This window comes from Ixodes scapularis, unplaced genomic scaffold (genome assembly GCF_016920785.2).
Source record: "Ixodes scapularis isolate PalLabHiFi unplaced genomic scaffold, ASM1692078v2 PGA_scaffold8__174_contigs__length_109621045, whole genome shotgun sequence".
Lineage (NCBI taxonomy): Eukaryota > Metazoa > Arthropoda > Arachnida > Ixodida > Ixodidae > Ixodes > Ixodes scapularis.
Genome location: NW_024609883.1, coordinates 7236574 through 7262172, shown reverse-complemented (window position 1 = coordinate 7262172; position 25599 = coordinate 7236574). Strand labels below are relative to the sequence as shown.

General features: G+C 44.8%; 1 pseudogene; it reads right to left on the bottom strand.

Moving 5' to 3' along the window:
- Positions 1–232: 232 nt before the first annotated feature.
- LOC8039579 lies at positions 233–7533 on the bottom strand (annotated as a pseudogene).
- Positions 7534–25599: the final 18066 nt, after the last annotated feature.

Here is a 25599-nt window from a genome sequence, read left to right as displayed (position 1 = left end):
ATTCATTTTCCGTCGGCGTGTGCCAGTCTCACTTCTCGCCTGTTTGTGCCCATTCCGAAATCGCATCTTAGACATTTTTTTTATATATATACCAAAAGGAGGGCGAACGAAAACACTTATTGCGTAGGGTTGTATTTGCGATTCATGCATAATCGCAGTATACCTCACTTAACAACGCTGCCAGAGAGATGTTGGAACGTACGGAGTTCAAACTTGAATGTCACACTTTAGGTTAGTTGTGAGCGTGAAGAATAAAAATGTCTAGGGAAAAAGCAGCTGTCGGCTGTCTTGGTGCAGGCGTTGATCAGCCTCGTCTCCATTTCCTTAAGCATGTTTTGCTTCTCCTCCTCCGTAGCAGTGTCCTTCGTGGTGACGGATGGTAGCAGCAGGTCTACAGAGAAGAGTGCCGTGTTTTTTAAAAGCATCCGTGGTTGTCACACTTCACCGTTCGATCCGACAGACTTGGGTTTACAGAACAACCACGTAAGGAATGGAGGCATGGGCATGACCGGACTAAGAATATACCTTCAGGCTGCATTTCAATCAGCTGCCATTTAATTTACTCATTTGATACCTACATCGCCCTGTGGGCATTACAATAGGGGGGACGGTAATAATTATACAACAGCGGATGTATAGCGGAAAAAACAACAAGAATTAACAAATCATACAGGAGAAACATGCCAATATATACTACAATAATATGAGAACACCGTCAACAGTAAGCAAAGTCCGAACAAAGTGAATTGTCAAAACAGACTACAACACCATGAATTAATCGAAAAAGGATTGAGCGTTGGGAAGTTCTACGGGTGAGTCGGGCAGCACGTTCCAGTCACTAATTGTTTGTGGGAAAAATTAATATCTTGGAAACGACGGTTCGTGTGATATACAAGTATATCACAATCTTGAGAAGCAAGGTGAGTTGTGATGGTGATATTCGTGAGCCCCACATATCCTTTGCGGTAAGTTGCCCTTTTGGTAAGAGCAAGGCGGTAACCATAATCAGCAGAAAGGCAATCTAAAATGACACCAATTGACAGTGTTGGCCTTCAGTGAGTGTTTTATTTTAAAGAATTACTAATACGTAGTCGCTACACTTACCTACGAAAGTCTACATCAGTTTGAAAACTAAGGTAAAGTGGATGTTACAAAAGGGCGGTCGCTTTGATACCGCAAGTTATTTATAAGTGGGATTTCATTTTTCTGTATATAACGATAAAAATAAAAAGTAGCCCTCAAATTAGTTTAATCAAACTAATTTTTTTTTTTTATAAACCTCGAATCGGGCCCCTCCTTGACCAAGAAAAAAACCCGCTTCACGAGAATGGATGTTTATCTGCGGCTTTATTTTAGGTTGTCCTGAAACAAGACCTGATCTGTAGGCGAGGCTGCCTTTTTCTACGGCATCCACGCCTTTTGTCACGTTTTCTTCTCATCCCCAGGGAGTTTTCCGTGAAGTTTGGTCGTGTGAATGTTTCCTGGAGGTTGGGGGATGTTATTCTCTCTCTTATGTTTTCTTCAAAATATGCCCCAATGAACGCTGCTTTTTTGACCAGCTCCAAAAATGCACCCCCCCCCCCCCCCCCCCAAAACCCCGAATCTGTGAAACGGACTATAAACTCAAAAATATCGCCAATCTAAAAAAAAAATTACTTTGAAACTGTAACTTTATTTATTAGTAACACTGAATTTAACAGATTGTGACTAAAACATAGTGGAGTCTTCATGCTTTACTTGCCTTTCTCTAAAAAGGCTGGCATTTTACACGGGGCATGCCATTTAGGGTAAAAACTATTGCTTACTGTATTATGGGGGTGCTCGTTTACGTCGAAAGAGTATTTTGTTTTAATGACCAGTGCTATTGTTCAGCCCGAGAAATCGTAAACCAATACTGAGAAAAGTTTAATGTTTGAGTACTTTATTCTTCATCGGATCCGTTGTTAATTTTCACGACCAGCCCAGGAAGCGTTATAATATTACGAATTAAAAGTGCCTATATAATGAAACACCCCATAAAGCATTCTTTATAACTCATGAAATAATTTATTTGAACTTCAAAGCTTACGAAATATATTTATTATAGCCTCGAACAATGACATGTGTTTTTAAGGCATGAGTTTTTACTTACATGTGTTTTTACTGTAATATTAACCCAGTCAGCGCGTCAAAGAACCGCCAATCTCGGCACGAGAGGGGCATTTCTAGGTGCCGAACTTGGGCCTAAAAATGTTTCGCTCCAAAGCGTTAGTTTGTGACAAAGTATGCTTCATTTGTTTTTTCATTGCGTTTCTCTGGTTCGACATATACTTGCCAAAGTTCCTTACATGAGCAAAAAATGCCACGTATCAATCAAACAACCAGCAGTGAAGCCTAATTCTGGCACTTTTCTGTAAATTTATGCCAAAAATTGCCAAGTTAAAATCGAACAACCAGGAAGTGAAGCCTAACGCTGCCACTTGTTTTGCAATTCAGGGCCAATATACTTAACCCCTAGCCAAAGAATATCAAGTTTACTTATTCTTAAACATGGAACACATGAGCGGTGAAAATGGGCGCCGCGCGGCACTAGCCGCTTGCCGCTAGGCGCGCCACAGGCGCACCATGCAGCTTTATCTGTAGCGACCAGATCCGCGCGACGCAGCGACGCAGCGCCGCGCGGAAGTGACTTAGGGACGCTAGCGCCCGTTGCCATGGATACTGGCATGCAACGCCGCGCGGCACCCGTTTTCGTCGGTCATGTGTCCCCCGCTTTAGGCTCTTTTGCCCTTTCATGGCCCTGAATGCCCAAAAAAAACGATAAGTCTGCTTAAACAAGTTGCTATTTTGGAATGTTTCAACTGATACCGAATAGAACGTCTCCACCGATATTAAATACTCTTGCCTAATGTGTGGTTCTACAGACATCTGGTGTTTCCTAAGCCACGATAGATCTAAATAAATAACAAATAATTTCCTCGTATAAATATACGAGAAAATTTAAGCAATTTTCTGGCATCATATTGGCTGGCGATTTTAATTTGCCAGATATAGATTGGGAAAACATGACACCCAAAGGGATCTGTGAACATTCAAAACTTGTTGATATTGCTTTTAGCTACAATATAGGTCAAGTAGTGAAAAGTCCCACGCGCATGACAAGTGCTAGCGGCTTCCAACTTGATATTTTATTCCTATCTGAGATCTTTACTAACAGTGTACTTGATGTCTCAATCACAGAGGGCATATCTGACCATGAACTAGTCTGTGACCTCTCCGCTCCGCCATTTGTGTACGTGGAAACTGAAGAGAAACGTCATCGTGATTTCGATCGAGCAAATGATGTCAATATACTTGATTTTTCGGAAGCAGCCCTCGATTGATTTCTTGTGTTTTCCGAGACGAACTTGGCGTCAGTAGATAAGCTTTGGCTTTTTCTCAAACAAGTTATTCTTACGTATGTCGACAAGTTTGTCCCTGGGAGGTTAGTTAAAAGAACGATACAAATTCGTGGATGACGCGTGAAATTTTACATCTAAAGCGAAAGATAAATCGAATAAAAAGATTCTATACAAGTCTAGATATCTTGCTTCCTTCTCTCCGACATCAATCACGTGCCCTGGTGCGCATATCCAAATAAGATTTTTTTCAATATCAACATGCCCAGCTTTCTCAATTTAAATCCCAGAAAGTTTTGGGCGCATTTCACAAAAAAGAGTGTAACAAGTAAAGAGATTATTCATAACGGGCTGACGCTTATCGATGAAAAGTGCATCGCTAGAGAGTTTAATACTTTATTTTCACCTGCGTACACTCTTGATAACTCTGTCTTGCCATCATTCACTTACGAAAGTCACGGAATCAGCGATTTAGTAGTCACTACAAAAGGGATCTTCAATAGCCTTCTAAGGTCAGAGATTATAAAGTCGTATGGTCAGGATGGAATTCCTAACGCTTTCCTTAAAAAGTACACCGAATGGTGTTCCAAGGCTTTTTATGTTATTTATTCTTGCAGTTTAAGAATGCGTCAGGTGCAACAAGTATGAATAGTAGCCAAAGTAGTGCCTTTAAATAAGAGTGGTGAGAAAAAGAGCGTTTTCAATTACAGACCTGTATCGTTGTTGAGCACATGTAGCAAAGTTCTTGAACATTTCATTTTCAAGCATATTATAACTTTTCTAGAATCCACATCATTTCTAATAGATGAACAACATGGCTTTCGTAGAGGGTGCTCGACTGTGACACAGCTACTTCACACGGTTCATAATTTTGTTACTGTAATCGATAATAATGATCAAGTTGATGCTATTTTCTTAGAATTCGCAAAGGCATTCGACAGGGTTTCCCATCGGAAGTTACTACATAAGCTAAAGTAGATACTAGATAGTAACAACCTATTGGCATGGTTAGACTCTTACCTTGTCGACCGTAAAATTTCGTGTCTGTGGGCAATGCAGAATCCATTGAATTACCTGTACTATCTGGAGTGCCCCAGGGATCGGTACTCGATCCATTGCTGTTTTCTTTAGTTTTTTACCAACGATCTGATGGTGGATACACCCTCGATACAGGATCGTTTTTTTCACAGATGACTGTAAATTGTTTCCCAAAATAGATTGCGTTCCTGACCAAACATGTTTAGATGATAACCTTAAAGTTATTTCTTTGTGGTATAAAAATTGGCAAATAGACTTGAACGTTTAAAAATGTGGGCCAATGACACTAAAGCTGCAAAAAGTACCGCTTTTCCCCCCTATACTATCAACTCCAGTGCGTTGGCAGTGGTCCACGACTACAAGTCTCTAGGTGTCACAATTACCTCTAACTTAAGCTAGTCCCTTCACATTGGGCAAGTTATTGCCAAAGCATCGAGAAAGCTGTGGTCACTGCGGAGGATTATGATTTTTTTCACTCCTGAAACGAAGCTAAAAGTGTATAAAACTCTAATTCGTCCTTTACTAGAATATGCTGACATATTATGCGACCCGCATTCACAATCATATATAAACTAGTTGGAGGAGTTCAAAAAACGTCTCTTAGATTCATTTATAAGTCATATGGCCAAGAATCACATGTTTCACCCTTGTACACTGCGTCTGGACTGCCTGAGTTGTCATGTCGGAGGAAAGTACATCGCCTAAAAGTTTTACATCACATTATACATAACAAAACTTGTTTAAAGTATGACGCCTATCTTTTATTTAACTAGAGACGTGATACCAGAGAGAAGCATGAGAAACTAATTCGTGAGCTTCGTTGCAGTAAAGATATTTTAAAATATTATTTTTTTCCTCGTACTGTTTGTGAGTGGAACGAGTTGCTTCGCAGCGTGATGGACACTGTCTCCTTCGCTTCATTCTCTAGTGCCATTAATGAACTTTTCTTGGTTTGAATGAACTGTACGGACAAGGTAGCTTACGCATCTTATTGTATGTTTATAGTTACTTATTTCTTTCGCTGACCCTTTTTTTCTTTCGTCCACTCATGCCTTGGCGCTCAAAAGTTGGCCGGCAGTATCGTTAATATAAATAAATAAATAAATAAATATGTATAGAGAATCCGCTAGTCGTGGCTTGAAGCCTTTCAGTTTATTACCACCTACGGAGATCACACAAGCAGGAAACAAATATGGTAAAACGTTGCCAACCTCTCTGTGGAAGCTCTAACGAAAAGGTTGAGGCTCCACGGAGGCCGTTTAATGTTTACCGAAACATGCAGCACTATGTTTGTACATAATTTATTTTAGATGAAAATTATTCACAATCCGTCGCTTGAAAACCCTTATACCTTTCTGGCAACTTGAAAAAATTGTAATTTTATTGAGAATACAAAACAACAAAAAATTGAGGCATTTAAGCTCGCTCGTGAAGTTTGCATTATCATTTTATGTATTGCGATCTTCTTTAAACAATCGTGTTATGGTTTATGTTCCTTAGTAGGTGTGCATTCTCAAGATAAAAAGATAAGAAAAAACGTGGACAGCGACAAAAACACACAATGCAGGTAGAGCTTTTTGTTGTTGTGTGTTTCTATCGCTGCCCACATTTTTCGAGCTGTTTATCCCCGTCATGTACAACTACTAGCCCTGGCCCAAATCATTACCTTACTACTTTGCAGGTGTTCTTTATATTGTAAAACAAATAGAATAACAAAAATGAAAATTACTCAAAAATATTTAGTCGAAAATAAAGGCACACAAAAACACGTAAAAAAATAAGTCAGACACTAAGTATATAAACACAAACAATATATTTAGTTTTTTTTTTTTTAATTACAAACAGAACTTTACACACAAATAGCATCGAGTAACATTTTGACCTGGCAAATTTCGTTATTCTTTACAAAATCTTACCTAGAACTCCTTGGGAGTTCTTGAAGACGCATGGAGTCGCGGGGTAAACAGTGGAACTTACGGTGCCCATTCCAGCGTCGGCGACCATTTCTTTCACAGAAGTTTCCACATCCTTAAGACTCGGTTTGGGATCACGATTCCAGGATTTCGGAATGATTTCCAAAGGATCCTGAAGGAGGATTAAATCAAAGTGAATAAAAGTTTAATCAAAGTGAATAAAAGTAAATAAATCATTTCCAATTGCACCTTTTGGTGAGCTTTACAAAGAAGACACGTTTTTAATTCCGACGCAAATACATACAAAAACCACACATTTTTCTACTCAACTTGGTCACCTTGATCTGATTAGCGTAACGCACTAATCCTTCAGTCTGATTCTGATTCTCAAGAGATTAAAATTAACCTAGGCATCATATTTTATTGCAAATGGGCAAATTAAATATGTGTTAAAATTTCAACCGTGCAAACAAGCACTCACCCCAATGATGTCCCTCCAACGCTCCATTGGTGCCATCTCTTGCCAGACATCGTAAAAAACAAACTGAGAAACGAACAAAAAGATGCACTCTCCGTCGTCTTTCAACAACTTGCCGACGTTTGCGAGCGCCACCTCCTGATCCTTGATCCAGTGCAAGCAGTAGAATGAATAAACCCGATAGAACTTGCCATGTTTTTTTTTAGAAAATTTGAGATGTCTCTGGAACCTGCACCAAGAACCTCGTAGCTTATATCTGGATGTGGATAATTCGCCTTGGCGTACTCAATCATGCCTGGCAGTGCGTCTACAGCTACCATCTTGCGGCATGGCTTGCTCCATGGAAGCAGCACGTTCCTCGTGAATTCACCCGTTCCACATCCGATGTCTACCAGTTGTTCGCACTCGCTTGATGGTTTAAGAAAAGTTGTCATTATCAAAGCTTCCTTGTTCATGAGCCCACTTGTATTATTCAAACGCGCGTAACGCTCCGGACTAAATTTTGCAGTCCTCGTTTTGGTTGAGGTGATTTCCTTGGGTAAGATTAAGCGACTGACTTGGAATTACGGCAGAAGCACACTAATGTCAACTTAGTAGCTTTCCGCATTTATAAGATCGGACCATTCAGAGAAGCTGACGCACATTCAAATTATCTGATTTCTTTCTCTTCTCCTCTCGCTATTGCACGAACGTAGTCCTGATATAAACTTATGAGCGAGGCAAACATGACAGACGATGGGGATAGTCTCTGATGAGACTCATTACAAATTATTCGTCGTTATTAAAAGGAAACAGAAAAAACATAATAGTCATAGCCAGTATCGGCCGTAAGCCGTTACCGCCAACACTGGCTATCACCGGTAACCCGTTACTTTTTCGTAGTGTAGCAAACCTCGTTGCAATTTCAAAACATAACAGATAACACACTATAGATTACTTATTTTGATTAGTGAATAACGTATAGGTTCGTTACTCATTACATCTTCTTCCCGTAACTACAAAAAAAGAAAAGAATTGCACTTTAATTGTTTTCGTACTTTATGGAGCCAAGTAAAATAATTGTTTTGGCGTTGTTTTTTTTGTGTTTTTTTTGTGAAGATTCCGAAAAAAACATAAATAATGAAGTATTAATGATATATTTTTTATATGTATACTTATAATGTCACAACAGCAAAATATTTCAATTGGTTAGTAAAAAGTAACGCAAAATTAACGTGCGTTTCATTTTTTCGGTAACGGTAACGTTTTCCATTTATTTCGAAGTTTATTTATTTATTTATCAATACTGCCAGCCCAATATAGGGCCAAAGCAGGAGTGGTGTGATACAGTGCCATACATGCAAATTATAAACACAACAGTTCTAAACAAAAAGCAATCTAGCACCGAAAAATATTATCTATGACTTATTCGAAAGAGAATTAATAAATATCAACAGTAATAAAGTAATCAAATGTAATACTAGTAATAACAGTAACATTATACCAGTAAATGTAACAGCAGTAATAGCAGTAATAAAAAATAAAGACAGTAAAAATAATGTCATAACAGCAATAAAAGCAATCTTAGCACTAAAAAATAATATTTACGGCTTTTTCGAAAGAAGAGAGTGAATCAATATCGACAACATCACCCGGAAGGCTGTTTTACAAATCAGGTGTATGCACAAAAAAAAAAATTGTTTATAGCTATTTATTTGAGCTTTAATAGGGGCTACGGTCTTTGAGTGATGCAAGCGTTCCGAGTAAAAACTTCTTGGTTTTAAGTAAATCAAGCTAGTAATTTTTGTACTGTTTTTGAAAATCTGAAAGATAGCTTCAACCGTTGGCTCTCTTTTCTGTTTGACAGAGGGCTTAATTTGGCTCTTCTTTTAAGTTCGGTTACAGACGTAGTTCGTGTCAAATCTGAAAAAAACTATACGCACTTCTAGCGATTGAATATCTTCGAGTTTTCTGGCCAGAGAGCTCTGCCATGGGCTCCACGCTGCGGACGCGTATTCTAACACAGGTCTTATAATTGTCTTATACGCAAGATTTTAACGGAAGGGGGAGATTTACCCAGCGTTCTCCTCAGGTACCACAATTTGTTAGTTGCCCGCTTCTTAACATACTCGACATGCTTTTTCCACCGAAGGTCACAAGACAAAATTACTCTCAATTTTTTGTAACTGTCCACTTCAATCAGTCCTACGCCAGCAACCTCATAGCTAAAGTTTAAGATCGTTCTTTTTGTCGTAATATGCATGTATTGAGTTTTGCTAATATTAATCTTCATGTTATTTTGACGACACCAAGACGCAATGTTAGCAAACGCGTCACTCACTTTTATCTGGTCCTGTATTGCAAAAATGGGACTGTAAATGACGCAATCGTCGGCATACATTCTTAGCTTACTTAGGACACCTTCAGTGGATGGGAACAAACTGTTAACGTAAGTTTACAAAAATAGGGGCCCCAAGACAGAACCTTGGGGCACCCCAGAATGAACATCTAACAGCCCTGAGTAAGTGCCATTTATATCCACAATTTCTTGACGGTTTGAAAAATAGGCATTGATCGAACTAGTCAAAGATAAGGGAACTCTGAGGTTTATTAAAGTCTTAATTAGTCTGCGGTGAGGTACCCGGCCGAATGCCTTTGACAGGTCGATGAACACTGCATCAACCTGCGTACGGTCCTTAACGTAAGTGGCTAATTCATGGTAAAATTCAATCATGGTAAAATTCATTCATGGTAAAATTCAACCATTGACAGGCCACTGCGGAAACCATGTTGGTTGGAGTTTAAAAGATTATGCATTTCTAAGAAAGAAACTAGTTGTTTGGTTATATTTTCTAGTAATTCACAGGCCGTGCAAGTCATTGAGATAGGACGATAGTTATCTATTGAGTCGCTTCTGCCAGATTTCTTTATAGGCGCAACCCTAGCGACTAGCCAGTCATTCGGTAATGCAGCATCCTTGATTGATATAAAAAAAATATTCGTACAAGGCATTTGGCCACCCATTCTGCATATCTTTTAAAGAAGGAATAAGGCAAGGCATCTGGTCCCGGGGATTTTTTTTTTTCATCGAGTGAAAGTAGTAGTGCAGCAATGCCCTCCTCAGATACAAAACTGCTCATGTCATTAGCAGGTGGGATAGTAATGTTCTGACATGACTTTGTAAATACAGACTGAAAAAACTGGTTGATCTTAACTGCTATTATTGCCTTGTCACTCACCAGGCTGCCGTAAATAGATATCTGTTTAATACCACTTTCTGTAGGAGATAGGTGACACCGGAACCTTTCGGGGTTAGGTAGCAAACATTCAGGTAACGTCCTTGTATAGTACGTTTCTTTAGCCAATTTTATTAAGCTTTTTAGTTGCCTAGACGGCTCATCTACATAATCAGATCGACGCTTCCAAGGCCCTTTCAGCTTCTGTTTGACGTGCAGAATTTCCCGTGTTGTCCACGGGCTTCGGCGTTTTATCTTTTCTGTATTTTTTGGAATACAATAGGCAAGACAATGGCCCACAATACACTTACAGCTGAGCCACATTTCATTTTCCTTAGTCCGCTGATTGAAGTTATCGCGGCACTGCTCAAGATAGTTAATAACGGATTCATTATTTGCCATACCAAAATCAAAGTACATCTTCATTTCATAATGTTTAGCCTTAGAAACAAAAATATGACATTTTAACAATACTAACATATGGTCAGATATTCCGTCATGAACAGAAAACTCACAACCATCGAGATGATTGATAACAAGCAAACGATCGAGTAGCGAACATGTTGTGTCAGTAGGGAGTTTTCGTAGATCGTTTTCGCCGCCCCGCAAGGCCCTCCGCAACCCGCTAGGATAGCGGGAACTCCACAGTCAAGGCTATCAGCGCGCAGGCGCAGTAGCAACTTCTTCGTTGCGGAACGCTTAGCGGAGGGGGCAGCGCGGTCTACGAAAACTCCCTAGTAACACGCGTGGGTTCCGTAACAACTTGACGGAGACCGCGACTGAAAGCCAAGTGTAGAAGCAAGTCGGACATCCTCGTGCCCTGGACAGCCACACCATTATTCGACCAAATGACATCCGGAGCGTTAAAATCTCATCCAATTATCAATTTACTTCGACTATTAGTGTTTGCGTTCAAGTAATCCAGGATTTTATCTAAGTCCTCAGAGGATGATCCTGTTTTTTTATATACTGTTCTAATAGTTATTTGTGTTTGGCACACTACGGCCTTAGTTGCCGCTGTGCCATTAAACACCTAATTTTCTTCTTCTTCTAATAGTTATCCAAGTTCCGAAGAAATCCAACTTGAACCACACACTTTCAGTGTCACCAACATGCTCCATGGATTGAAAAACCAAGTTGTCTTTTATTGCTATAGCTACTCCGCCACCTCTGCCGCACCTATCCCTGCGAATTAACCTATAGTTTGCTAGTACGACTTAGTTATCAAGAATATTATCATTCGGTCAGGTTTCGGTTATCAAAAAGACATGCGGGTCGTAGCAATAATTAAAGCTTCTAGCTGGTCAGTTTTGTTAACTAAGCTTCGTGCATTTAGGGATATCAGTCTTAGTTCTTTTGTTTTCCTTCCTGTCTACGTCATGCAGGGAGTACGGCGCTGGCTGGAAGTTTGTACTTGTTTCACTTTTTCATTTTTGCGGTCATCCCATATCTACAATCGATTGAAGTGACTTGATACGTCACATTTTTCAGATTGTGGTTCGAACTTTCCAGCGGACCCATTAATTATCGGTTTTATGTATCAGATGCCCAGTCATATCTGTTCAGGGCTATCATTAAATATTGCTTTGTGTATCGCAAGGGCGAAATGAAAGTTGAAACATTTCATGCACAGAAAACCCGTAGTACTCAATGACGTGACATCGGAACTACGCGGAGGCTTCGGTGAAAAACGTGGCATTTGCTGTTTCTGAGAAATAGTGAAGCGTCATAGACGTGAAATAAAATTTGTTTATTAGTAGAACCATACTCTTTTCGGAAAAAAATAAAAATGCTGCAACAAACCGCGACGCGGATGCCTCGGTTTTGATAAGCGATGGCAATGTTTTCGTGCGAGGTTATCAGTCGATTCTTATAAAAAGCGAGGAATGGCTAGCTGAAGCTCTCTTTGGTACCCACCGATATGCCAGGCGTATTAATTCCGGAGCGGAATAATTTCATCACCCTGTCTGAGCAGGGCCTATCGCAAAGAGCTATAGCCAGTAGTAAAATAGATAAATGGGCTAGTTGGTACATCATTGAATGGAAAGCGCCGAATGAACAAGGACGAAGAAGGGGACAGAGACGAAGCGCACTCACAACTGAAGGTTTATTGAAAACAACATTGACTATTAAAACCGTCTATCAGGGTGTTGGCTCAAAAAGAAAAACTCTTTATCAGTTAAGTGCAGTGACGGCGCACTAATACACAGACTCACCCCTTGCTCTCTTATGCGGAAGGCCTCGTGTATTTCTCGCGCTGTTTTGTTTTCGTATCTGCCCAGAACTGTTGTTTTTTCCAATTCCGGGCCACATGGGCACCTATCACAATGCACCGCAAGATTGCCCGACGGGGACTGTTTGACTGACCAGGCATGTTCTCTGGCCCTTTCATTTATGCAACGCCCCGTTTGGCCGACATACGATTTCCCGCAATTCAATGGTATGTTATACACCACTGACGTTGCACACTCCACGTATTGATTAGCGTGTTTCTTTTGACACACCTTACCCTCTCCCTTTTTGTTGTTTATTTTTGAACACAAGTGAGACAGCTTGTGCGGCGCTGAAAACACCACCGGCACTTCAAAATGAGCCGCCACTTTTTTTAGATTGTGCGATAGGTTATGAATATGAGGAATCACCGCCGGTCTTGTTAGTTGTCTGGAAGGAATATGATCGTCATCTTTTGTCTTCATCTTAGAAACAAGGTTATCCGCTACTTCCACCAAGAAGCGATCGGGGTACCCTCCGCGTTTTAGACGATTCACCTGCGTGAGGAAGCTTTCATCCGCGACATGGTGGCATGATTTTGCAAGGGAGGCTCTCATTAGGCACGATGCTGTTCCCCTTTTAACGAGTTTGGATTGCGCAGAATTGAAGGGCAGAACCCCTTTCTTAGTTCGCGGCTCATATTTCCAACAAACATGGTCACCTTCGAAGTTGAGGCTCAAATCCAAAAACTGAAGCCTTCCCCTCGTCATAGTTTCATGGGTGAACGTCAATCCGTGTGAATTCAAGTTAAAACAATCCAGCACATCGCTGATTAGGTCCATGGTAACAGTAACGGACTTAGGGGCAAGCACCAAGAAATCATCGACATACCGACAGATGGGGAAGTTCACAATCTGTCGGTATGTCGATGATTTCTTGGTGCTTGCCCCTAAGTCCGTTACTGTTACCATGGACTTAATCAGCGATGTGCTGGATTGTTTTAACTTGAATTCACACGGATTGACGTTCACCCATGAAACTATGACGAGGGGAAGGCTTCAGTTTTTGGATTTGAGCCTCAACTTCGAAGGTGACCATGTTTGTTGGAAATATGAGCCGCGAACTAAGAAAGGGGTTCTGCCCTTCAATTCTGCGCAATCCAAACTCGTTAAAAGGGGAACAGCATCGTGCCTAATGAGAGCCTCCCTTGCAAAATCATGCCACCATGTCGCGGATGAAAGCTTCCTCACGCAGGTGAATCGTCTAAAACGCGGAGGGTACCCCGATCGCTTCTTGGTGGAAGTAGCGGATAACCTTGTTTCTAAGATGAAGACAAAAGATGACGATCATATTCCTTCCAGACAACTAACAAGACCGGCGGTGATTCCTCATATTCATAACCTATCGCACAATTTAAAAAAAGTGGCGGCTCATTTTGAAGTGCCGGTGGTGTTTTCAGCGCCGCACAAGCTGTCTCACTTGTGTTCAAAAATAAACAACAAAAAGGGAGAGGGTAAGGTGTGTCAAAAGAAACACGCTAATCAATACGTGGAGTGTGCAACGTCAGTGGTGTATAACATACCATTGAGTTGCGGGAAATCGTATGTCGGCCAAACGGGGCGTTGCATAAATGAAAGGGCCAGAGAACATGCCTGGTCAGTCAAACAGTCCCCGTCGGGCAATCTTGCGGTGCATTGTGATAGGTGCCCATGTGGCCCGGAATTGGAAAAAACAACAGTTCTGGGCAGATACGAAAACAAAACAGCGCGAGAAATACACGAGGCCTTCCGCATAAGAGAGCAAGGGGTGAGTCTGTGTATTAGTGCGCCGTCACTGCACTTAACTGATAAAGAGTTTTTCTTTTTGAGCCGAAACCCTGATAGACGGTATTAATAGTCAATGTTGTTTTCAATAAACCTTCAGTTGTGAGTGCGCTTCGTCTCTGTCCCCTTCTTCGTCCTTGTTCATTCGGCGCTTTCCATTCAAAGCTATAGCCAGGTTAAGCGGCCGCTCGGTGTCGACTGTCAATAGGATTTTGCAAGCGTTCCGTTACGAACAGCGTATCGAAAACCTACCGCGTGGCACAAGACCAAAGGTGACGACGGACGATGAAGACCGAATGACCGTGGCTGCTGCAGTAGACGACCCAACACTGACGGCTAAAGAAATCCGCAATGAACTGGGCCTTAGAGTCAGCGTTTCGACGATACGTGAGCGGCTGCACGAAGCTGGCCTGCGCAGCCGCGTGCCTGCTAGAAAGCCGATGCTTTCGGCTGACAACAGGCACAAGCGGCTGCTCTTCGCTCAACAACATTCTTCGTGGACAGTGGCAGACTGGCAGAACGTAGCGTCCACCGATGATTCTGCCTTCACGACGCGCTGGGACAAGCGTCAGCGGATCTGGCGAGCCAACCGGACCAGGTAAGTGTTTGGCTAATCATCGAAGAGTTGCGCAATTTCGTTGAGAATGCTAGGCGATTGATTTTTCAGTTTACTCTGTCTTAAAAGCGGAGAATCCAGCACGTGTTTTTATTTTAGATATTTGACAAACACAATTACTACTGAGCACCAGTTTTCCCGAAAGTATTAGCGCTGGGCGCGCTACTTCATATAACTTATGCCATATAGAACATTCAACTTAGACAAGCGCTGACGAAATAATTTACAAATTTTTGAGGTTCGACCCGGTTAATTTCCAGCGCGTCGCCAGTAGCGGCCGCTGCTCGGTGAGCGTGTGGCGCGCTCTCCAAGGACGGACTGGGTCCCCTGGTGCGCCTTGATTGCCGCTTCAATGCCGCCGCTTACATAGACGTCGTCGAGACGATTCTACTGCCGTACGTTATGGACGGCCCGTTCAGTGACGGCTGCTTCTACCTCCAGCAAGACCGCAGCCCAATCCACATGGCACGGTCTGTGACAGAGCTGCTGGAAGACCGCGGGTAATGGTTCTTGAGTGGCCACCCCCAAGGAGCAGACATTAACTATCGGGGAAAAATGAAATGCGAACAGAGGAACGCGTGGCTCGCGGTACAGGCTGCGCCACCTGGAAGTGAGCCCAGGAGCGAGGGTGCGTGGCCTACTCCGACGTGTTCACGCCCCTCGCTCAGCGCTCTCCAAGCTTCGGCAGTTCGCCTCTCAGTACGCTGCAAGCGTCACCGCTATCTTTGCTGGCTCAGCGCGTGCAGTGCGAAGAAGCTTGCCGCACACGCGGAGCTAGCAAAGATAGCGGTGATAGCTTTCAGCGCACTGAGAGGCGCACTGCCGAAGCTTGGGGAACGCAGAGCGAAGGGCGTGAACACATCAAAGCAGGCCACGCACCCTCGCCCCTGGGCTCACTTCCAGGTGGCGCAGCCTGTACCGCGAGCCACGCGCTCCTCTGTTCGCATTTCATTTTTCCCCGATAGAACATCATTGAAAATGTCTGGGGGGCCATGAAGAAGAGCCTTTCACACCGGCCTCTCCATCGGCGTTCGGTGGACGACTTGTGGGCTGCGGTCGAAGCTGTGTGGGAGCGGCTGCGCGGTTCGGACCCGGTAGCCAGCCTCTTTGAAAGTATGCCTCGTCGAATGGCTTCCGTCCTAGCTGCTGGAGGCGACTTCACGAAGTCGCCTCCAGCCGCTGCTCTTAATGGGACGCCTGCACGATCCTGTTTATCGTGGATAATGGGCGGCCGCTTAAAATGACTATAGCACTTTGCGATACGTCCTGTTCGGACAGGGTCATTTATTTAACCGGCCCAGGCTGTTGCCGGAGCTGCTGCTGCGGCGCCGGGGCATCCGCGTCGCGGTCTGTTGCAGCATTTTTTTTTTTTTTTTTCAGAAAGAGTACAGTTGTTCCAATAAACGAATTTTATTTCGCGTCTATGACGTCTCACTATTTCTCAGAAACCGCGTGTGCCACGTGGTTCTCTCTAGTATGTCGCGGTGTTTTGCTATAAGTACTGCTAATTATAAAATTACGATACGTTTAACAAACAATAAAACTGCGCACGCCAGGAGAAAGCGACTCCATGAGCGAGCACCGCTGGCGCGCGCGCAAGCAGCTTGCTGCTGCTCCCGGTATGGACCTTCTCGCGCCGCGCGCAAGCCGCGGGTGTCGACCGGACGACAGTGCGGCGACACGAAAACACCCTCAGTGACGGCGCTTACATCGAGCCACCGGCGAAACGCGGAAGTCCCAGACACGCCGCGCGAGGGTCGAGCACATCTTAGTAGGACCCGCACCTTCGAACCCCGGGCGCATTTTCATTAGTTCTCAGGGGCCCTCGAGGTGGAGCAACCTGTATCGATGGCCACGCGTTCCGGCGTTCGGGTTTCATTCCGTGCCGATTGTACTATCAAATTGAAATGAAAGGCGAACACCGGAGCGCGTGCCTCTCCGTACATCCTGCACCGCCTGCCAGCAATCGGGGAAACCCTCGGCGCATGCGCTGTTCAAGTTGTGAGTGCGATGCTGCGTGTCCTACTGTTAGGTGCTCAGCTCGCGGCTTCTGTGCTGTGCTTCTCCGCGGCGCCGCTGAGGGTGCTCTAAGCCGTCGCCGCTGGGGTTCAAGCTCCTGGCTGCCATCGCCGCGCGCTCGCCGAGCACGGCGGCTCCGGCGGGGCGTCCGAATGTCGGCTCCTCGCTGCCTCTCGCTCGGCGAGCGCGACGGCTTCTTCTGCGCTGGCCAAGCGCGCTCGTGAAGTTCTTGCCTTGCATTGTGCAAAGCTTTCGCATTACAAAAATAGAAAGTAAATGGGAAGTTGATTCGTGCATGAAGAGCACGTTACCTTACATCAGCGCCAGACTTTAGCGGCGATTAACGGCCGTTCCGGTAAGACACGGCATACGCGCCCACCATGGCAACAAGGGAAACGTGTGCACGAAATGAAACGCACCAATAAAACCTGCTGGGCCAGTTGGTTATACATTAAAATACTGTTGCGCAAAGGACAAAGAGACGAAATAGACAGGACAGAAAGAAAGTTGTGAGTAGCGCTCTTTCTGTCATGTATATTTTCTTCTCTTTGTCCTTTGCCCTACAGTGCTTTAAAGAAATGAAACGGTTCATTGTAAAATAAGCAAAAAGAAAGTTGGTGCAAGCGGGCACCCAAATATGATCAAAAGCACTGGAGGCGAAAGCCTGGCGAACTCATTTTATTTTCTGTTCACGTGCATGGAAGTCATTTCGCGAACGCAGTTTCTCGATATCGAGAACACAGAAACTTTCCACACTTTCAAGAATTATTACCATCTGTGAGTAGGGCATGACACAGAGGGTGTATAGCTAAGTTGACGGGACGCTCCTATTTGGCAGTCAACCGAATACTCGAGGCGTATGCTATGCTAGTCGCATTAAAAACTTGCCGAGGAGGCACTGAACCACACTGACGACATCAGAGGAAGACAGTCAAATTGTCGCGGCTGTCAGCGCAAGCGTCGCGTGCAAGCATCGCGTGACGGAGGAGCGCATTTGGGCTTTATAAAGCTGATGGCACACCTTCCATCAACAAAAATATTACGGAAACAAAGCAGTAGAAAGGACCCCACTCCCTGATCTAATATTTCGTCATATCGCCTCTTGCGGCGACAACGTCCGCCATGCGGCGAGGTAAACTCTCAAACAATCTTGCGGCAAGGTCCGAATCCCGCAGGCGCTCCCACTCGGCCTCCAACGTTGCCCACAGGTCGTCGACGGAGCCCCTGTGTAACGACCGGTGCGACAGGGCTCGCTTCATTGCCCCCCAGACGTTCTCAATCGGATTCATATCCGCTCCCTAGGGGTGTCACTCCAGCACCATGACGCCCCTGTCTTCCAGGTATCGCGTCACTGCAGCTGCCATGTGCACCGGGCTCCGGTCTTGCTGGAAGTAGAAAAACCCATCTCCGAACGGCCCGTCCGGGGCATAGGGCAGCAGGACCGTGTCGATGAGCCCGGAGTAGGCCTCCGCAGTGAAGCGCCCGTCCAGCCGCCACAAGGGGGCCCAGTCCGTCCTTCGACATTGCGCCCCTCACGCTGACAGCGCACCGGCCGCTGCTTGCGACGCGCTGCATGTGAGGCGCCTCGAACCTGGGCAGAGCACAAATCACACGTCAGCAGTGTATGGGCATTTCTGTCATCCTAGATTATCAAAATATTATGGTGGCTAGTCGGTTAAGCATAACTTCAATCGATCAGAGAAGAGCGCGAAAGAACTAGTATGCCAGACAGCTACCTGGTGATGGGAGATTAAACGTAAAGGAGAAGGGTGACAACGAAATTCATAAAGTTGTAAAAATAATCACGGATATAAAGACATCACGAATAGTTGAACCAAGTTAGAGCCCAATTAAAAAGTCTACACATCTCCACTACCGTGAAACATGGGGAGTGGCGAAGCATGCGGTGATGCACCGGTGTTTCCCACCATATCAACCGCTGGTAATGGGCAATGAGAGACAGAAGACGGGATTTTGTTTCAACTATATACAAATGTCCATTTATTTTTAGAATCAGCCATCGCGTAGCTAATCCCAGTTCCTATGTATAATGTATTTTTTTCCTTTTTTTCTTCGGTTCTTTTTCCTCCTCCTCCCCATACACTTGGTATGATTTCTGCGCTTCCAAGTATTACGTCGTGTCCAGTTCCGGATTCCTTTTTCCCTTCATTATTAACTCTTTATGGTCTGTGAAATGCCAATGATTCTTCAACTGGGTCTAATCTGAGTTAGCAAAGACCAGGTCGATGCTGGGCCTTCAGCTTTGGGTCAGCTTGCCTGCGCTGCCGAGCGGCCGCGGCATCCTAGGCGCGTAGAGCAATGCTCAGTGGCCCTTGCATAACAACTTACAAGCGAGGGTCTTACCTCGTGCCCAGTCCGGCCTCCATATTCGCACCGGAACCCGGCTGTTGAGGCCGCCTTCATGCAGCCGCCGCCGCACAACGTAGGGACTGGCCGCCAAGTTTAATTCGTCTCAAATTTGCTTGGCGGTCAGCGTCGGGTCCCTCCTTGACGCTGCGACAATCTGGCTCTCTTCCTCCGACGTCGTCGCCCTGGGTCGGTTTCCCCTCGGCAAATTTTCAAACGGCCAGCATAGCGATACGCCTGGAATATTCGGTTGACTGCAGAATAGGAGGGTCGCATCAGCTTAGCTATATCCCTCTGTGTCACGCCCTACTCACAGGGGGTAATGATTCTTTGCCGTTCGAGCAGAGAAATCCCTGGCATTGCTATGGAAAGTGCTTGCGGTGGAGGTATCGTCAGTTTCTGTGTTCTCGACATCGAGGAACTGCGTTCGCGAGATGACTTCCATGCACATGAACAGAAAATAAAATGAGTTCGCCAGGCTTTCGCCTCCAGTGCTCTTGATCATATTTGGGTGCCCGCTTGCACCAACTCTCTATTGTTTATTTTACAATAAACCGTTTCATTTCTTTAAATCACTGTAGGGCAAAGTACAAAGAGAAGAAATATACATGACAGAAAGAGCGCTACTCACAACTTTCTTTCTGTCCTGTATATAGCTTCTCTTTGTCCTTTGCGCAACAGTGTTTTAATTTATATTCAACTGGCCCAGCAGGTTATATTGGTGCGTTTCATTTCGTGCACACGTTTCCCTTGTTGCCATCGTGGGCGCGTATGCCGTGTTTTACCAGGACGGCCGTTAATCGCCGCTAAAGAGTCTGGCGCTGATGTAAGGTAACGTGCTCTTCATGCACGAATCAACTTCCCATTTACTTTCTATTTTTGTAATGCGAAAGCTTTGCACAACGCAAGGCAAGAACTTCACGAGCGCGCTTGGCCAGCGCAGAAGGAGCCGTCGCGCTCGCCGAGCGAGCGGTAGCGAGGAGCCGACATTCGGACGCCCCGCCGGAGCCGCCGTGCTCGGCGAGCGCGCGGGGATGGCAGCCAGGAGCTTGAACCCCAGCGGCGACCGCTTAGAGCACCCTCAGCGCCGCCGCGGAAAAGCACAGGTGCGCCAGCCGGGAGCTGAGCACCTAACAGTAGGACACGCAGCATCGCACTCTCAACTTGAACAGCGCATGCACCGAGGGTTCCCCCGATCGCTGACAGGCGGCGCAGGATGTACAGAGCGGCACGCGCTCCGGTAATCGCCTTTTATTTCAACCTGATAGTACACTTTACCATTTATCTTCAGCTTATCTTTAGACAAATGCACCTTTTCCCCCTTTCCCTGTTGGCTCGTGAGCTGTTCCAAAGAAACCTCCTGACTGAGCGAACACGGTATGAAAAATCTTCACCATTTATATATTTGTGCCTTTCATTTTTTAGCATTTTAAAGTATCGGCTGTTTTTCCCGGTAGTTCAAAGGTCCAAGTATGACGGGGCGTTGTGAGCCTTCTCTGTGCTTTCCGAGACGGTGGATCTGCTCTATACTTGCCATCGATACCTCCAAATGTTTTTGGAATATTTCCTTGACTACCGTTGTATTTAACGAGGACGAATTTTCCTGTGGACTCTCCGTCAGGCCATGTATTACCAAGTTGTTCCTTTGTTCTCTGTTTTCCAGCTCATCTATCTTGTGCTCCAGGGCCTCAACATGCGTTTGAAGTTCCTCAGCCCGTCCCGTCATACGGTCTTCACTCGACATCACCCTCGTGTCAAGTTTTCCTACTTTTCCTCTAAACCATTTCTGTGCTGTAACAGTATTTGGATATTAGCATTAATTTCTATTAGAATCTCATGATCAGTTGGGCCTGGGTTTGACTCAACGTCACCGCAAACCAAGAGGCTAATCACACATACACATCTCTTCACCAGAAAGAAACAGTACCGTGGGCTCGGCGAGACATTTACAAAACACTGACTCTAAACGATGTCGGATTTTCCCACCTGACCTGGTAGAAAAGGATCGGCGGTTTACCCTTGTTGTCCAGTTGGCGTGTGCCGTGCCCACTGGCGTTGATCCGGTCAGGCTTGGTCGTTATTGGCAGCGATTGCATCGCCGTTGCCGCTGAAGCTGTTTAAAGAGGCACCTCCCCCAAGCTCGGCACGTGTCGACAATTCAGGTGCAATGATCCGCCGTAGATATAGCTGTCTTCGCACCCGACGGAACTAAAAACACTAGACACAATGATCAGGAAAGCGTATAAGCAAGCCATGGGCCTCCCGACAAGCACCTCCACCGAACGCCTCCTCCGGCTGGGAGCACACAATACGGCCGAGGAGCTGATTGAGGCACACCTCTTCAACCAGCGAGCGAGATTGGGGGTCACGGAAACGGGGAGGTCCATCCTCTCACGCCTCGGGCTCTCGGCCCCGGTCCATCACCCGCCTCCTCAGACTGCAAGCCTACCCCATGCAATCCAGAGAAACATTATGGTTCCTCCCCTTCCTCGCAACATGCACCCCGTGCACCACGCGCAGCGAAGGGAGGCCCGGGCACGGGCTATTCACAAGCAGTACGGGTGTCAACCCTCCACAGCCTACACGGATGCGGCGTCCTGCCCCGGCAGAGCAGTCACATCAGCTACCGTTATCACGAACAACGAACCTCGGAGTAGCATATCACTCCCCCGAAACCACCCCCTGCAAGCCGAGGAGGCGGCGATAGTCCTCGCTCACACTTAAACCGAAGCCGAAGTCATCGTCACCGACTCTCAGCAGACATATCGCAACTTCGCTAGTGGACGCATCCATGCCTACACGCTCCGACTCATCAACCAGAACCCTCCAACGAGACAAGGCAGACTTGTCTGGGCGCCCGCCCACCAAGGCATTCCCGGCAACGAGATTTCTAACCTCGTGGCTCGAGATTTGACCCGCCGAGCCGACGCCGAGGAAGCCGAACCGGAGCGCATGCATCCTCTCGTCTCCTACCAAGAGATCACTCAGCATTACAGGCTAACCCGTAGAACATACCCTCCTGCACACAAATCACTACCTAGAGAACAGGAAAGAATACTCCGTGCACTACAGGTTAACACTCTCCCCCACCCCACCAGAAATCACCTCCTATACTTCGTTTCAGCTTCCGTCCGAGCGCAGCCGAAGCTACGTGTGGCCGGAGCCAATCGCACGCCGACAAAAAGTCACGCGATCTCGCCTGGATTTTTTTGTCTCTCCGCTGCGCCGATGGTCGTCCGCGCCGCCCGCGCTCACCGAGTATTTCGTCTGCTACGGGTGTATCAACGGTATCGTCTGGTACAAATTTAAAAAGGCGCCCTTTCAAGTTTTGAAATTTAGTCACAGGGGATGTCAGTACGTAGCCTGGCCGCTGGCGTCTGTGTGCGAGCTTTTCACCATTGCGGCATAGCTTCGAGATGGAAGTACTCATTGCAAGGTGCCCGATGACTCGGCCGTTGATGTTTCCTTGTATTGTCTGGATATACCGGGGCTCGAGGCGCAGTCCTTTCCACCAGCTTCTCGGCGTTCAATATGATACGCAGGTAAAGGGGTGCCCTGATTTCGCCACGTATTAGTGAATTGTAGTGGGCCGGACGCTTTTCTTGTTTCCAACGCATTCGCGGTAGGACGCGACCGGAGTCTCTTGCAGAATGTGAAAGTAGGCATTCATCACGACCTCTCGCACCTGACGTAGACGTGCCTTTGTGAAAGGACGTTTTGAAGCGACTCGGTGAGTAAAGCAGCGAAGCACATGATTCAGCCATTACGGGAACGAAATCACACAGAAAAACCGAGCGCTGCAGCCGTGTTGCCAGCGGATGTACGTATTTTCACCAAACCGCATGCATTTACATATATTAATAAAAACATAAACTTCAGATATTTAATTCCTTTAGTTGAAAATCATTCTTAGCAGTACACATCTGGAATATTGTGCAATGTTTACGCACGACACAGTTATTTAAAAAGAAAGTACTTTTGCGGACTACTTTGTGGTGCGTAGGAATGCTCTTCTCGAAGTTGCGAACCGTCCCTCAGCCTTTGGCTGCGCTCGGACGGAAGCTGAAACGAAGTATAGCCCACCCTGACTTTTCTCCGCAATGCGGCTTCTGCGGAGAACCCGGGTCCCTCCGACATATGGTAGGAGGCTGCTCCCAAACACCACTAGATCCCCCCATCCTCTACCCCACCACGGAGCTTTGGGAGAGAGCCTTGGCCAGCTCCGACCTCGACGATCAGCTACGACTGGTCGCGAGGGCCCAAGACGCGGCCCGAGCTCAAGGCATCCTGGACTAATTACGCCTCCCGAAGCTTCTTTTTCTCAATAAAGATGTTTATTCTCTCTCCTTCCGGAGCTCTTGATTGTACCGTCTGGATGATTGCCAAGAGTGCGGGATTCTGTGCAGGACAGCAGCGGGAAGATGACCTGGTAGAAAAGGATCGGCGGTTTAGCCATGTTGTCCAGTCGGCGTGTGCCGAGCCCACTACGCGTTCCGTTATTTTGCAAGTAACGAGTAATGTATCTTGTCACTTTTTGTTCCCGACAACTCTGAGTGATACCAATTTGTTGCAAATTTTGTTTCATTGTTTTCTACACAAAATTTCGTAAGAATTAGGTAATTCCGAAAAAGAATGATGAACGACGCATGCAATATATCCTGCTCGCATTCTTGTATTAATAGTTTTATTTCCAACGATGAGGTCAGTGTTGGTGGGGCTTGGAAAAAAAAATATGTCAAAACAGCTTCACCGGTCCCGAGCGCCCAGAGGTGTAACGGTAGCGGAAAAACTTCACAGAAAGAATCCATACATACATCAACACGATGTTTAAAACAGAAAGGCCACAGTAGCGATAATATTGATATAACGAAAAATAAACATTACAGATGCTACTTAAATATGATCGGTTTGGCTATGAATTATTATGTTCCTTAGGTTACCTGAAGAAATATTTTCAAGATCTATGTGTTCTGCACAAAAATAGTTTAGGTTGGTTGGGAGAGTAATTGCCGTGGTTTGCAGGCCATAATTAGTTTAAAAAATGGGACTTCCCAAGTTTTGTGACTCTTGTTGGATATGCATATACGTTTTCTTTTAAATCAGCTAAGCTCACTAGATGTCGCATGTTCATACTCATTACAGTTTTTTATTTCCCACACCGGCGATATCGATGTAAGTTTAAATATTTTATTACATCTAGCTGGCTAAAAACATTTCCGTTCGAAATTCTGGTGAAACATTGCAAATGCTTCGTAGTATATTTTATTAAATATAATATCTTTTGTATATTTGCATTAGTGGTTGCTCCCCAAATTAAGTGACCATAATTACTTTGTGAATAAAATTGCGACTTATAAAATAGCAACCTTATTCAAAACGGCCAACAAGTTTGTGACCATACACCAGGCCAACAATGCTAGACAGATTTGATATAACATAGTTCAAATGAGCATCCCATGACATGTTTTGTGACAAAAAGGCACTTCAATTTCAGGAGAATCGAACATTATATCGTCGTCTATGTTAACAATTTACCCTTGAAACGAAACAAAACAGCTTGGTCTTATTCATATTTATTTTTAACCCAATATACCTACTTCATGTATTTAGCTTTCCCATTGTGACGTTTGTGTTTTCATTGAGCTCTTTGGGGCTATCTCCATTAAGCAGCATGCTCGTGTCGTCTGTGTAGATAACAACGTTTGTCGAATAACTTATATTTACGATATTATTTATATAAAGATTGAATAAAACAGAACTCAAAATGCTTTCTTGGGGAACGCTTGGTTTAATTGGCTTTACATCGAAAAATTGACCAGCGATGTCGACACGTCGCTGACAAAAAGAGAAGTATGAATGAATAAGAAGCGAAACTTGACCTTGATAATCATGCAATTTGAGTTTTTTTTATTTTTTTATTAGAAGGTTGTGAACGAGAAAATCAGACCTTCGTGAAGTCAATGAATAAGCCAAGAATAAGTTCCTTCTATTAAAAACTTTGAAGAATGTGTTCTTTTTGAGTGAGAAGAGCGAGTTCACTAGATCGTTGTTTGCAGAAATCGAACTAAGATGCGGAATCCGAACTGAAATGGGGTGATTAAGTTATGACGGTCTGCAAATATTGACATTCCAAGGAGCAGCATTTGTTTCTAGACCTTTAGAGAACACTGGCGAAATTGAAATTGGTCCATAATTACCAAGACCATCGTAAGAGATATTTTTAAATTGCTTTGAACCGTCCAGACATTTCAATGCGGGATTAAGCTTTTTCCATATTAAATCGGTTCTATTTCCTCATGCTTGAAAGAAGTCACAAAAATATTTTGACCTAGCATTACAGAGAATCAGAATCAGAATCAGTTTATTTCGTCTATATGTACAGACGACAGGGGCATGGGCAAAAAGCCAACACATGTTGGCTTGACTGGGCCCCACCCCCGTTTTCTTGACAGAGGCGGATCAGCAAATTGTAAGACAATGTAAACAAAATCGATAATTCTATAGCAGGAAGACGTTTAAAAAAATAACAAAAAAAAACAAAA